Source organism: Thalassophryne amazonica, chromosome 10 (genome assembly GCF_902500255.1).
Source record: "Thalassophryne amazonica chromosome 10, fThaAma1.1, whole genome shotgun sequence".
Lineage (NCBI taxonomy): Eukaryota > Metazoa > Chordata > Actinopteri > Batrachoidiformes > Batrachoididae > Thalassophryne > Thalassophryne amazonica.
The window spans coordinates 4,169,648-4,185,434 of NC_047112.1; the positions used below are offsets into that span (position 1 = coordinate 4,169,648).

Below are 15,787 nucleotides of genomic sequence, written 5' to 3' on the forward strand. Positions count from 1 at the left end.
AAAAGGAACATGTTTTTTTTAATTTAATGAATGAATTTATTCAGCACACACACAGTCCAAAACAACAACAAAAAACTTACAGCGAAGAAGCAACATGGTGATGATTTTGTGCGGACAAAATGAGTGGGACAAAACCACAGATATATATATAAGGGTTAGGGTTTACTATACCTATGGGACAAAACATTCCCGCAGCGGGTGCTTTAAAGTGACGTAGTGACAAAGCGACGAGCTAATCTGTTAGCTGTTTGGGGGCTACATGGTCGAATCGGGGAGCGGAGTTGTAAATTATTTGTTGTTGGGAGAGAATCAAGATCCAGCTGGTAGGAAAACACCTCGCTTTGGTAAACACCATATTTCTGACCGTGATAAAGACTCATAGAGGTCTCGGTGTGGCGTTGGTTTATATAACACACGTCACGCTAAACTCTGAAAACTCCGACCGTATGAAATTATTTCTGTTTCCCGCGAAACATCGCGTCAGCTAGAATAAAATTTAAAGGATAAAATTGACTTGGAAATCTACCTTTAATTCGTCTTTTGTTTCGTTTACTAGGTTCTATTTATTTTAAATTTAGTTATCCGCGTTCTGGTTTCAGCGTCCTGAACGGAAGAAATCAGTAAAAGGTTTGAGAAGAGTTAAACTGGTTTGACCTAACGTATTTGGTGTTTTTGTTCATCTTTTCTCTGTGGTTATCTGTGCATTTTTGTTAGCAGCGATAGCCGGCTAAGCTAAATTTAGCTAACAGGTTCTTTACTGTAATTTGGCTAATGTTAGCCACCTCGCTGTTAGCGTTGTTAGCCATCTGATGTCGGTAATTAGCACCTCTAATTGGTCGGTCTTTGTCACATGATTTGTGACCTGTCTATACATGAGACCAGTTCATAGTGAAGTCACCCCACAATTCTGATATGGTCATATAATAAATTAATACACACCAGTGGCATCATACACTGTTCTTCAAGTTTTGTAAGCGAGATTATGATTTAAGGTAGGGGAATGTAATTGTCAGGTAAAAAGCACATTGATGGGAGAAGCAGGGTGCATTGCCCAGTTCTATACATCACACTGGCAGGTCCCTAACTGTAAACTAGTCATTCTTAATTATTTAAGAAAATCAACATGGGAGCACAACGGGCACATCCCATTGGGAGGAGGCCCCGGGGAAGACCCAGGACACGCTGGAGGGATTACATCTCTCAGCTGGTTTGGGAACGCCTTGGGGTTCCCCAGGAGGAGCTGGGGGAGGTCTGGGCGGCTTTGCTTGAGCTGCTGCCCCCGCGACCCGACTCCGGATAAAGCAGAAGAAAATGGATGGATGGATGGATGAATCAACATGGGTAGCTGGAGTGGAGTGAGTACACCTGGTGTGAGTTCACAGTGGGGTGACTTCACTCGCTACCCGTGAGACCGATAGTACATTTTTAAGTAGTATTGGCCAGTAAAGAGCTGGCTGATCCTCCTGAGAGGACAAGCCATTGGCTGTGGCTAAAGAGGAACTACAACACCTGGGTTGCTAAGGCTAACAGCTAACCACCGGATGCACACCCAGGCTTGATCAACCTGTGGTGGTCCTGCTTCAGCAGATGGTGTCTTGTAATAATTGGACGAAACTCCCAATGATGCTGAGGTACACAACTGACGATCTGTCCCACTGGTAAAGCCTTATACAGCTGTCCCTGAAGTACTTAGGGTTCAGAAGCAGTGACAGAGAGATATAGAACAGCTAGTCCTTTCAGTCGCGCTTACACATCTTTTTTTTTTTTTTAAAGGAAGTGACTCCGTAGCCGTTTAAACCATTATAATCTTATAAAAGTAAGTCCCTTTGCCTGCTCCCGTGTTTGCACTTGGGGTTGCCACAGCAAATCTGAGGTGGATCTGCATTTTGAATTGGCACAAGTTTTTGGGTGATTCTTTAACTACGGGCACTATTGGCCTTGTAAATATAATTTCCACCACACCATTGCCTTACAATATAAAGCGCCTTGGGGCAACTGTTTGTTGTGATTTGGCGCTATATACATGTGCTCTGATGTCACTGTTTATCTCCATAGAAACTACCCAAACAATCTTTCATACAAACTGTTTAAAGGGACATTACAGTGTTGTGGTGGAAATTACGGCAATAGTGTGAGACAACTACATTTTGTTTAAAAAAATCACAACAGTTGTATGACATTGAATACCCCAATTATGTTTTGATTATTTTACTGCTATTTTATTCAGAGATATTTTAAAACATTAGAAAAAACGTTTCTTTACCATTCATTTTTATCATTGAAGATCAAAAGTCTGGGTGTGGGACAAGCACAAAATGGCAATATTTGCATACAATGATGCCGAAAAAAGGTGAAAAAGTCATCATAGACTACTAGAACAAATTTCTTAACACACTTTCATTGTAAAGATAACTATAAAAGTATGAAATTTCCCGTTTTTTCTGTTTTTCATAAATATGATCAAAGGACATAATAAGTGCCCGTAGTCTAAAATTCACCCTTTTACGCCGGACGCAACTCCACATTACATGGAGAAATGTGGGAGGGGTGGGATTTTAACTGGGAACCTTGAAAAAATATGATCAATCTATCTTTGTTAGTTGGCTATGTACCACAGGCTTTTAAGGTGGCAGTAATTAAACCATTACTTAAAAAGCCATCACTTGACCCAGCTATCTTAGCTAATTATAGGCCAATCTCCAACCTTCCTTTTCTCTCAAAAATTCTTGAAAGGGTAGTTGTAAAACAGCTAACTGATCATCTGCAGAGGAATGGTCTATTTGAAGAGTTTCAGTCAGGTTTTAGAATTCATCATAGTACAGAAACAGCATTAGTGAAGGTTACAAATGATCTTCTTATGGCCTCGGACAGTGGACTCATCTCTGTGCTTGTTCTGTTAGACCTCAGTGCTGCTTTTGATACTGTTGACCATAAAATTTTATTACAGAGATTAGAGCATGCCATAGGTATTAAAGGCACTGCGCTGCGGTGGTTTGAATCATATTTGTCTAATAGATTACAATTTGTTCATGTAAATGGGGAATCTTCTTCACAGACTAAAGTTAATTATGGAGTTCCACAAGGTTCTGTGCTAGGACCAATTTTATTCACTTTATACATGCTTCCCTTAGGCAGTATTATTAGACGGTATTGCTTAAATTTTCATTGTTACGCAGATGATACCCAGCTTTATCTATCCATGAAGCCAGAGGACACACACCAATTAGCTAAACTGCAGGATTGTCTTACAGACATAAAGACATGGATGACCTCTAATTTCCTGCTTTTAAACTCAGATAAAACTGAAGTTATTGTACTTGGCCCCACAAATCTTAGAAACATGGTGTCTAACCAGATCCTTACTGTGGATGGCATTACCCTGACCTCTAGTAATACTGTGAGAAATCTTGGAGTCATTTTTGATCAGGATATGTCATTCAAAGCGCATATTAAACAAATATGTAGGACTGCTTTTTTGCATTTACGCAATATCTCTAAAATCAGAAAGGTCTTGTCTCAGAGTGATGCTGAAAAACTAATTCATGCATTTATTTCCTCTAGGCTGGACTATTGTAATTCATTATTATCAGGTTGTCCTAAAAGTTCCCTAAAAAGCCTTCAGTTAATTCAAAATGCTGCAGCTAGAGTACTGACGGGGACTAGAAGGAGAGAGCATATCTCACCCATATTGGCCTCTCTTCATTGGCTTCCTGTTAATTCTAGAATAGAATTTAAAATTCTTCTTCTTACTTATAAGGTTTTGAATAATCAGGTCCCATCTTATCTTAGGGACCTCGTAGTACCATATCACCCCAATAGAGCGCTTCGCTTTCAGACTGCAGGCTTACTTGTAGTTCCTAGGGTTTGTAAGAGTAGAATGGGAGGCAGAGCCTTCAGCTTTCAGGCTCCTCTCCTGTGGAACCAGCTCCCAATTCAGATCAGGGAGACAGACACCCTCTCTACTTTTAAGATTAGGCTTAAAACTTTCCTTTTTGCTAAAGCTTATAGTTAGGGCTGGATCAGGTGACCCTGAACCATCCCTTAGTTATGCTGCTATAGACGTACACTGCTGGGGGGTTCCCATGATGCACTGTTTCTTTCTCTTTTTGCTCTGTATGCACCACTCTGCATTTAATCATTAGTGATCGATCTCTGCTCCCCTCCACAGCATGTCTTTTTCCTGGTTCTCTCCCTCAGCCCCAACCAGTCCCAGCAGAAGACTGCCCCTCCCTGAGCCTGGTTCTGCTGGAGGTTTCTTCCTGTTAAAAGGGAGTTTTTCCTTCCCACTGTAGCCAAGTGCTTGCTCACAGGGGGTCGTTTTGACCGTTGGGGGTTTTACATAATTATTGTATGGCCTTGCCTTACAATATAAAGCGCCTTAGGGTAACTGTTTGTTGTGATTTAGCGCTATATAAAAAAATTGATATATATATATATATATATATATATATATATATATATATATATATATATATATATATATATATATATATATATATATATATATATATATATATATATATATATATATATATATATATATATATATATATATATATATATATCTTGCAGTGAAAGCCACCTCTCTGAGATTTTGTGAGATTTGAAACCTCAGTAGCGTGAATTGGTTGCCTGCTACAGAGAGTGTTGCTTAACAGCTACGGAGTCTCACTGTTTTTTTTTTTTTAAAGTATGCGTTCTGTTCCCATTTTACAGTGAGCCCACTTTCATTCTGCCGACTCTTAAGTATCTATGCATTTATTTAAGCATTTATTTTCTGTAGCTTATAATTAATTTGTGATTTTATCTGATTGTAGCTCCATTTTTTTGGTTTCTATTTGAGATTTAATTAATTTTTAATGTTTGTTTAAATATTCTTGTGTTTTTGGTTGTTTTGTTATGAAGAGCACTTTGAAAAGTTTTAACTGAAAGTGCTTCAGTATCAGAATCAAATTAATTGCCAAGTAAGTTCTCACATATGAGGAATTTTATTTGGTGTCATTGGTGCATAAACAACAACAACAATAATAATAATAATAATAAAGAAAAGGGAAAAAACAGCAATAAAAAGCAAAAGTAAAAAATACTTCTGGAAGAAGTAAAGGAGTCAAATAGACAAAACTATGTTCACTGTCTTATAAATATATCACAGTGGAATAGAGCTGTGCAAAGGCATGCAGATGTGCAGTACATTTCATGTGCAGGGATGATCTGTACTTTGGGGGAGTGGGAGAGCAGGGTAAATGGGGGTCTCTGACATTATTTTGAAGTCTAACTGCAGATGGAAAGAAGCTGTTTTTGTGTCTTGAGGTTTTAGTCCTGATGGACCTCAGTTGCCTCCCAGAGGTAGGGATGCACCGATCCCAAAGCCAGTATCGGGTATCGGCTCGATCCCGTGTTCATTTACTTATACTTGTAATCATAAAACTTCTCCGATACTACAACACCCAATGCCCCTTTACAGCAGTCTGATGTCAACCTCTCAGTGCATTGTATTGTGTTTGTATTGTGGGTCGATCGCAGCAGCCCGGGGGCAGGTGGTCGTGGTTTGACTGAACTGCCCACTTCGCCCATGAAGAGTTTGATGCTGTGAGCTTTTCATCTGAACAGTTATCTCTTAAAGCTCGGTGACGGCAACACACCTGCATTTAGCTTTGCAAAGACATTCTATGTTATTATGCTTTTTTTTTCTTTAAAACTCTGCCGCTCTGTGTGGTCCTCGCTAAAAACAGCTGATCTGCACACTTTAACAAATGCTAACCCTTGGTTTTTTCCACCTAAATGTGCCTAAAGTCTCTTTCTGAGGATGGTGTGACGTTAAAAAAAAACCCCCTGAAAAATGTAAAAAAAATTTCCTACCTGTCAATCTGGCTGTGTTTTTTCCATAAATGCACAATGTCAGTTCTTTCTGCTCAGATGGCAAACCAGGGGCGAATCCAGGTGGAGGGGGGCACGCTCCCCCACCACACCCCTAGATTAAAGGTCCACTTTTGAAGACAGTTTTTCATACTACTACTAATACTATAATAGATAGATAGCTAGCTAGCTAGCTAGCTTTTATTATCATTGTCATTACAACAACGAGATTTCCACACTCACATTCCACATACAACAGCAATTGATCTACAATTATTACTTGTTTACCGTAATAATGGCACACATCAGAATTAGGACAACACATATACATTTGACATTGTTTATGTGCACTTGAAACAGTCCGTTTCCCAATTGAGGCGATGTGAGTGTGTTGATAGCCGCTGCAACTGTCAAGTCGCACAGCCTGCCAGCTTGGGAAGACGGAGGCCTGCCGCAGGGAGGGAGGGGCAGGAAAGAGGTGAGAGGAGAAAACTGGAGCATGCTTCGGTCCATGTGTAAGTCTGTCAGTTTATTGTCCTTGTGGGTTGAGATAAGAATGGAGCCGAATAATCTCACCAGAGCCTGGATAAATTCATCTGGAGGTAAACAGTGGGCAATTGACCTTGATGCTAGATAGCCTGTAGTGTTGCAGCCGAGCGGTGAAAAACACTTTTTACAGTTCACTCGCACAGCCAAATCCCAGTTATGAATTAAGAATATTCACCGGCCTCCGAAACCTTCAGCTTCAACTGCAAGGCACGCATCAGCTCCAAGGTGTCATCCAATTTGCGTCTAAGTTCAAGAGTCAACGCAGTCTGAGAATGCACTGCCTTGCCAACCTCGTTAATCATGATGGACAAGTGAGGGGCCGTGGTTCTTGATGCCGCCGTCTTGCCAATTTCCGGTAGACCAGGGCAGCACATAAGCCAAAAAGTACCAGCCCTGCTACCATGAGATCAAAAATGAATAAATCCTCGACATCCTCAACAGAGAAAGGCGCCAAGCATGCAACACGCCAGGAACTCCAGGAGTCGAGGACATAGCCCACAGGATATGTTCCATCTGGGCAGGCAGGATCCCTTCTTGTAGAAAAAATGGTGTCAGTAGCATTCAGAGACCAGCTGATCAATTCCATGGTTAATCCAATAGTAGTCCAATAGATCCAGAATCCAATATAGTTTTGAGGAATTTAGTCTGGTGGAGTAGGGACTTGAAGGTTAAAAGCAGAGAGATAAGGGAGAGTGGAGGAGATGCGACCGCCCTCGTCGGAGTCCCAAGCAGAAAGCAATAATAATAATAATAATAATAATAATTTTAACAATTAAAATGTTGAGAAAGAATTTAAATATTAGAAAAATGTTAGAAACAATTTAATAGTTACATTTATAAACAATATGGATTATGAATTGTAAGTTTTACTGTTACAGTGCTGTCAGCAGTTAAAAATGAGGACAAGAAAGATGTCTTTATTTTTATCAAACAAGTATTTATGTTCATTGAAGTCACGAAAGGGTGACTACAACCCCTGGCAAAAATTATGGAATCACCGGCCTCGGAGGATGTTCATTCAGTTGTTTAATTTTGTAGAAAAAAAGCAGATCACAGACATGACACAAAACTAAAGTCATTTCAAATGGCAACTTTCTGGCTTTAAGAAACACTATAAGAAATCAAGAAAAAAAGATTGTGGCAGTCAGTAACGGTTACTTTTTTAGACCAAGCAGAGGAAAACAATATGGAATCACTCAATTCTGAGGAAAAAATTATGGAATCACCCTGTAAATTTTCATTCCCAAAACTAACACCTGCATCATATCAGATCTGCTCGTTAGTCTGCATCTAAAAAGGAGTGATCACACCTTGGAGAGCTGTTGCACCAAGTGGACTGACATGAATCATGGCTCCAACACGAGAGATGTCAATTGAAACAAAGGAGAGGATTATCAAACTCTTAAGAGAGTAAATCATCACGCAGTGTTGCAAAAGATGTTGGTTGTTCACAGTCAGCTGTGTCTAAACTCTGGACCAAATACAAACAACATGGGAACGTTGTTAAAGGCAAACATACTGGTAGACCAAGGAAGACAAAGCGTCAAGACAGAAAACTTAAAGCAATATGTCTCAAAAATGGGATTTACATACAGAAAAGCTAAACAAAAGGCATCATTAACACCTAAACAGAAAAAACAAGGTTACAATGGGCTAAGGAAAAGCAATCGTGGACTGTGGATGACTGGATGAAAGTCATATTCAGTGATGAATCTCGAATCTGCATTGGGCAAGGTGATGATGCTGGAACTTTTGTTTGGTGCCTTTCCAATGAGATTTATAAAGATGACTGCCTGAAGAGAACATGTAAATTTCCACAGTCATTGATGATATGGGGCTGCATGTCAGGTAAAGGCACTGGGGAGATGGCTGTCATTACATCATCAATAAATGCACAAGTTTATGTTGATATTTTGGACAATTGAAAGGATGTTTGGGGATGATATTTTTCAAGATGATAATGCATCTTGCCATAGAGCAAAAACTGCAAAAACATTCCTTGCAAAAAGACACATAGGGTCAATGTCATGGCATAGGGTCAATGTCAATGAGCAGATCTGATTTGATGCAGGTGTTAATTTGGGGGATGAAAATTTACAGGGTGATTCCATAATTTTTTCCTCAGAATTGAGTGATTCCATATTTTTTTTCCTCTGCTTGGTCTAAAAAAGTAACCGTTACTGACTGCCACAATCTTTTTTTCTTGATTTCTTATAGTATTTCTTAAAGCCAGAAAGTTGCCATTTGAAATGACTTTAGTTTTGTGTCATGTCTGTGATCTGCTTTTTTTTCTACAAAATTAAACAACTGAATGAACATCCTCTGAGGCCGGTGATTCCATAATTTTTGCCAGGGGTTGTATAAAGCAAGTACTGGCAAAACGGGTTCATCACTTTCATGTTGAGGTGGTGGGGGGTGTTGTCGGTAGCTGCTGAAAGTAATAAAGTAACCAGTAATCTAATTTAGTTACTTTTAAAATTGAGTAATTAGTAAAGTAACTAAGTTACTTTTTCAATGAGTAATCGGCAAATGGATTACTGTTTCAAAGTGACTGTGGCAACACTGGTGCTCACAGACATAAGTAAAGTTAGTGATGGACAGTTTCAGTTCAGTTCCTGTTGTATATTTTGTCCACAGGTTACATTTCAGTGAGATGTCCGACAGCGTCATGTTTGTTAAACACACGGTTAATGTTCAAAGGACAATTTGTTGTAGTCAAAAAGTGATGTTACATGATTTAAGTTAAATTTTTAAGTTTAAATTTAACCTTAAATTTAAGTGAAAGTGAAATTTTTGTAAATAAAAACAAAGCTAATGATATTGGTAGCAGTTAGTCAAAAAGTAAGGAACAACTGATGAATAAAACATTATCAAAGTCATCATAAAACTGTAATGTATCATTATGTATTCGTATCGGTACTTGGTATTGACATGTACCCAAGTGTATGTACTTGTACTTAGTCGGCGAAAAAGTGGTATTGTTGCGTCCCTAGCCATAGGGCAGGGTGACAAAGTTTGTGTCCTGGGTGGGAGGGATCGGCCACTAACTTTCTTGCTCGCCTCAGGGCCCTGGAGGTGTACAGGTCCTGTAGGGATGGCAGACTGCAGTTGATCACCTTCTCCTGTGTGGATGATGGGCTGCAGTCTGCTCCCATCTTTAGCAGTGGCAGCAATGTGTCAGATGGTGATGGATGAGGAGATGATGGACTCAATTATGGAACTAAAATAGAATAATACTTATTACTGTTAGCAGCTGTTATCATTTCATTAGTTAATATTATTTCTTAAATTTTTTGTATATTCCACAATATTGTGTTATACAAAGTCACAGGTGCCCCCCCCCGACTTTGGGCTCCTGGTCTTCAGCCTGTGCACGCCCCTGCGTTATTCTATCCCTGGTGCTGGTTTAGATCCAAATGTTACTTCAGTCTCAGATGTGGTGCATATTTTCTTTGTGTATTTAGGAAACATTTTGAGCTCTGAATGATTGGATTTATATCGTTTTGTGGTAATGATTAACTAAACATCTGTTAACGAGCGGTGAAATGTGTTTTATGTACAGTACAGTGCAAACATTTTAGGCACATTTAATGCATCATAAAAGCATTACAAATGATCAAAACTTGATACATATTCATAAATGAATCAATTTAATTTCAACTTTCATGGTAATATGAAAATTGAGTTCCATTTACATGTGATTTTATTTCATTTATTTTGGCATATAAATCACACCAGAGTATAGAGTTCTTACTCGTGTTAGAATTTTTGGTGCGCCAGCCATTTTTGCCATCTTGCATTTTTGCATTGGCGAGTACACAATAGATAGAGGAAGTATACGTTCTACTCTCTCCGATGGCGAAAGTTCGTGAAAACATGGCAGAACTTCATGAGACACCTGTGAAATATAGAGTGACTCAGCAATGAAGCAAGATCACGCTGTGGATGAAGATGAAGTTAATTGGCGATGAAGATCGTGTGCAGTCCCGTCATCTGAGTGGTTGGAGGGTGGAAGCTTACTGCCTGGTGTTATGTATATGGACATCATTATTTATTATTTTCACCTGGACTTCTCAGAGGATTTAGAAGAACTACAAAAGCTTGGAAGTCTGTGACCAGTTTATTTGTGGCTGGGTCCAAGGAAAGAAATGTCACAGATTATGGAGGATGCAGGGATTATCTTTGTTGTTCTCTCCTCGTTAATGTTTCCTGCCGCTCATGCAGGCAAAATATATGTGAAATATTTTTCATACCAAAGTTAACTTGCTTTAATATCTGTCACTGTTAAATCTGAAATGTGGGAGTTTGTGCTTTTACCACATTCAGGTTCTGTTCAGCTTTAACGATAGTTAATTAACAGATCTGAGACAAAGAGAATATAGTACCAAGAGGTGATGCTCAATACAACGCCCATAGCAACAGATTCCCCCATGGCTTCATTCTGCCACCGCTGTGTTGGACTGTTTTAAACCCATCAGACCCACACACTGTGGTCACACCGGCTGCAGCTGTTTTACTTTGAAAAAGTAAAATGAGTACATAGTAGCCTTAACACATTCATAACATGTAATGAGTCAACACTTCAACCATAGTCACTTTCAAATGGTGTCAAATCTGATGTATCGGAATAATATAGTTTGACATCATAAATATAAAGCATATTCCAGATAACTGACTATACGTCACAGACAAACCAAACGGTTCATGCAAACTGTGACTCTACCTTAGAAATCAAAGCTAACATTGGAATATTACGCTTTACTTTGCATTTGTGTTGCTTCACGTTAATCATTAGAGTGCACGTTGTCTGAACTGTGGTTCATATTTCTGTCCAAACCCAACGTTGCTAATGTCTGTTTGTATTCCAAACAAATCCCCAGTCAGCAAACAGGAAGAATTGCTGTTAGATCCTGTATTTTAATTTTTTTAAATGAACATAAAACAAAGTTTACATCTGTTGGCAGCACACAGTCAATTAAGTTTTTTAATCTGACCTGTTGGTGTTGTTTCTCTCAGTTAACAATCACAGCTTGATGAAAACTTATATAATATACAAAAGACGTCTGGAAGCACTTTATTTCCTTATCATGGAATTTCATGTGAAGAACTGCATTTTTAATGAAGTATCTCTGTTTGCGCTCCGGGTGTGTTTCTCAGCTGCCAACAAGCAGAAAATAAATCACTTATTTCAAGCGCTGAAAGTCTTTTTATTTTTATTAGTCACAGCAGTCCCATAATTGACCATGGCTGTCCATCGTGTCTTCGGTATTCTGCTCGCGATGAAAATAGATCCCACTGATGATCCATCAAGACAAAAAAGTGTGTTAACTTACACTATCATGAATGCTGATGCTATCATCAGCAGTCCAAGATGGTGGCAGCGTCGGTCATCTCTTAGTATCTATTCTCTTTGCCTGAGATCTCCAACAGGTTTAAAACTGTGGTTTTCAAACTGTGAAAGATGTTTAAATGTTAAACAAGTGATGTTTAAAATATGGCAAAATGTAAAAATAGAAGAAGAGAAAGTTCTTTAAAAATATGTTTAAAATGTTTACAAAGCCTGTAAAATGTGTAAATGCATCGACAGTTCCTTAAAAACACACAAATACGCTCAACAAAAATATAAATGCAACACTTTTGGTTTTGCTCCCATTTTGTATGAGATGAACTCAAAGATCTAAAACTTTTTCCACATACACAATATCACCATTTCCCTCAAATATTGTTCACAAACCAGTCTAAATCTGTGATAGTGAGCACTTCTCCTTTGCTGAGATAATCCATCCCACCTCACAGGTGTGCCATATCAAGATGCTGATTAGACACCATGATTAGTGCACAGGTGTGCCTTAGACTGCCCACAATAAAAGGCCACTCTGAAAGGTGCAGTTTTATCACACAGCACAATGCCACAGATGTCGCAAGATTTGAGGGAGCGTGCAGTTGGCATGCTGACAGCAGGAATGTCAACCAGAGCTGTTGCTCATGTATTGAATGTTCATTTCTCTACCATAAGCCGTCTCCAAAGGCGTTTCAGAGAATTTGGCAGTACATCCAACCAGCCTCACAACCGCAGACCACGTGTAACCACACCAGCCCAGGACCTCCACATCCAGCATGTTCACCTCCAAGATCGTCTGAGACCAGCCACTCAGACAGCTGCTGAAACAATCGGTTTGCATAACCAAAGAATTTCTGCACAAACTGTCAGAAACTGTCTCAGGGAAGCTCATCTGCATGCTCGTCGTCCTCATCGGGGACTCGACCTGACTCCAGTTCATCGTCGTAACCGACTTGAGTGGGCAAATGCTCACATTCGCTGGCGTTTGGCACGTTGGAGAGGTGTTCTCTTCACGGATGAATCCCGGTTCACACTGTTCAGGGCAGATGGCAGACAGCATGTGTGGCGTCGTGTGGGTGAGCGGTTTTCTGATGTCAATGTTGTGGATCGAGTGGCCCATGGTGGCAGTGGGGTTATGGTATGGGCAGGCGTCTGTTATGGACGAAGAACACAGGTGCATTTTATTGATGGCATTTTGAATGCACAGAGATAACGTGACGAGATCCTGAGGCCCATTGTTGTGCCATACATCCAAGAACATCACCTCATGTTGCAGCAGGATAATGCACGGCCCCATGTTGCAAGGATCTGTACACAATTCTTGGAAGGTGAAAATGTCCCAGTTCTTGCATGGCCGGCATACTCACCGGACATGTCACCCATTGAGCATGTTTGGGATGTTCTGGACCAGCGTATACGACAGCGTGTACCAGTTCCTGCCAATATCCAGCAACTTCGCACAGCCATTGAAGAGGAGTGGACCAACATTCCACAGGCCACAATTGACAACCTGATCAACTCTATGCGAAGGAGATGTGTTGCACTGCATGAGGCAAATGGTGGTCACACCAGATCCTGACTGGTATCCCCCCCCCCCAATAAAACAAAACTGCACCTTTCAGAGTGGCCTTTTATTGTGGGCAGTCTAAGGCACACCTGTGCACTAATCATGGTGTCTAATCAGCATCTTGATATGGCACACCTGTGAGGTGGGATGGATTATCTCAGCAAAGGAGAAGTGCTCACTATCACAGATTTAGACTGGTTTATGAACAATATTTGAGGGAAATGGTGATATTGTGTATGTGGAAAAAGTTTTAGATCTTTGAGTTCATCTCATACAAAATGGGAGCAAAACCAAAAGTGTTGCATTTATATTTTTGTTGAGTGGATATTTAAAATGTGTTTAGCATGTGTAAAAGAATAAAAAGAAACACACAGATATTGAAATTGTATGTGTATCAGTGGGGTGGGGGGCAAATCTATTAATTTGTTCTCCGAAAACCCTTGGTTTAAAATGTTTGATTCATTAAGTTTTTCATCCAGATTTTAATGTTCAATGGACAGATTTAAAAATGAAATGGTCTCACATCCAGTAAGATAATTACTAAAGCGGTCACATTGTAGAACATCACCTTTTACATTATTGAGCAGTTTTTCCACAAACTTCACCCTGATCACCTTCAGCAATCTATAGGAATGCAGGTTGGCTCTCTGACCAACTGTGGCAGCAGTTAACATGCTAATCATTCACCGTGACAGCATGTGAATGCTAAGAATAGATGTTGGTATAAACAGAAGGGATACCGCCAAGATGGCAACTTCCAGGTTCATGAAATCACATGAAAACACTCTTAGTCACAAGAACTCAAAACTATTTTAAGGATGATACGATATAAAGTCTGAGAAATTGTTTTACAATAATTTTAACATTGCATGATTACGTGCAACTGTGTTTGTGGTATTTTACTGCCCAGTACACTTAAGAGATTATTATTGTTGTTGTTGTTGTTATTGTTGTTATGGAATGAAAATTATAGCTCACATATTCACTTTTGTTGGAACTGATTAAATGTCGACATGCCAGTAAAAAGGGGGAGGGGTATAAAATGCTTTTACAACCCCAATTCCAATGAAGTTGGGACGTTGTGTGAAATGTAAATAAAAACATAATACAATGATTTTCAAATCCTCTTCAACCTATTTTCAATTGAACACACCACAAAGACAAAATATTTAATGTTCAAACTGATGAACATTATTGTTTTTGTGCAAATATTTGCTCATTTTGAAATGGATGCCTGCAACATGTTTCAAAAAAGCTGGGACAGTGGTATGTTTAGCACTGTTACATCACCTTTCCTTCTAACAACACTCAATAAGCGTTTGGGAACTGAGGACACTAATTGTGAGTGTCATGATTGGGTATAAAAGGAGCATCCCCAAAAGGCTCAGCTGTTCACAAGTAAAGATGGGGTGAGGATCACCACTTTGTCAACAACTGTGTGGGGAAAAAATAGTCCAACAGTTTAAGAACAATGTTTTTCAATGTTCAATTGCAAGGAATTTAGGGATTCCATCATCTACAGTCCATAATGTAATCAGAAGATTCAGAGCATCTGGAGAAGTTTCGACATGTAAGCAGCAAGGCCAAAAACCAACACTGAATGCCCGTGACTTTTGATCCCTCAGGCGGCACTGCATTAAAAACCGACATTGTGTAAAAGATCTTACCTCGTGGGCTCAGGAACACTTCAGAAAACCATTGTCAGTTAACACAGTTCGTCGCTACATCTACAAGTGCAAGTTAAAACTCTGCGAAAGTCAAACATCAACAACATCCAGAAATGCCGCCGCCTTCTCTGGGTCCGAGCTCATTTGAAATGGACAGACACAAAGTGGAAAAGTGTGCTGTGGTCTGATGAGTACACATTTCAAATTGTTTTTGGAAATCATGGACATCGTGTCCTCGGGACAAAAGACAAAAAAGACCATCCAGATTGCTAGCAGTGCAAAGTTCAAAAGCCAGCATCTGTGATGGTATGGGGGTGTGTTAGTGCCCATGGCATGGACAGCTTACACATCTGTGATGTCACCATCAATGCTGAAAGGTACATCCAGGTTTTGGAGCAGCACATGCTGCCATCCAAGCAACGTCTTTTCAGGGACATCCCTGCTTATTTCAGCAAGACAATGCCAAGTCACATTCTGCACGTGTTACAACAGCGTGGCTTCATAGTAAAAGAGTGCGGGTACTAGACTGACCTGCCTATAGTCCAGACCTGTCGCCCATTGAAAATGTGTGGCGCATTATGAAGCACAAAATACGACAACGGAGACCCCGGACTGTTGAACAACTGAAGTCGTATGTCAAGCAAGAATGGGAAAGAATTACACCTACAAAGCTTCAACAATTAGTGTCCTCAGTTCCCAAACGCTTACTGAGTGTTGTTAGAAGGAAAGGTGATGTAACACAGTGGTAAACATACCACTGTCCCAGCTTTTTTGAAACGTGTTGCAGGCATCCATTTCAAAATGAGC

At 39.8% G+C, this 15,787-nt stretch overlaps 1 protein-coding gene across 2 annotated transcripts in view; it reads left to right on the forward strand.

Annotated features, from left to right (window-relative positions):
- The first annotated feature begins 201 nt into the window (after positions 1 to 201).
- Positions 202 to 15,787, forward strand: part of sgta (small glutamine-rich tetratricopeptide repeat (TPR)-containing, alpha) — a 50,265-nt gene continuing 34,679 nt past the window's right edge. Inside the window, exon 1 of one of the 2 annotated variants that reach the window (XM_034179328.1) lies at positions 202 to 323. The gene's annotated coding sequence lies outside the window, so the exon portion shown is untranslated. Of the gene's footprint in view, positions 345 to 15,787 lie in introns of both variants that reach the window. The other variant, XM_034179327.1, reaches the window with a different exon arrangement.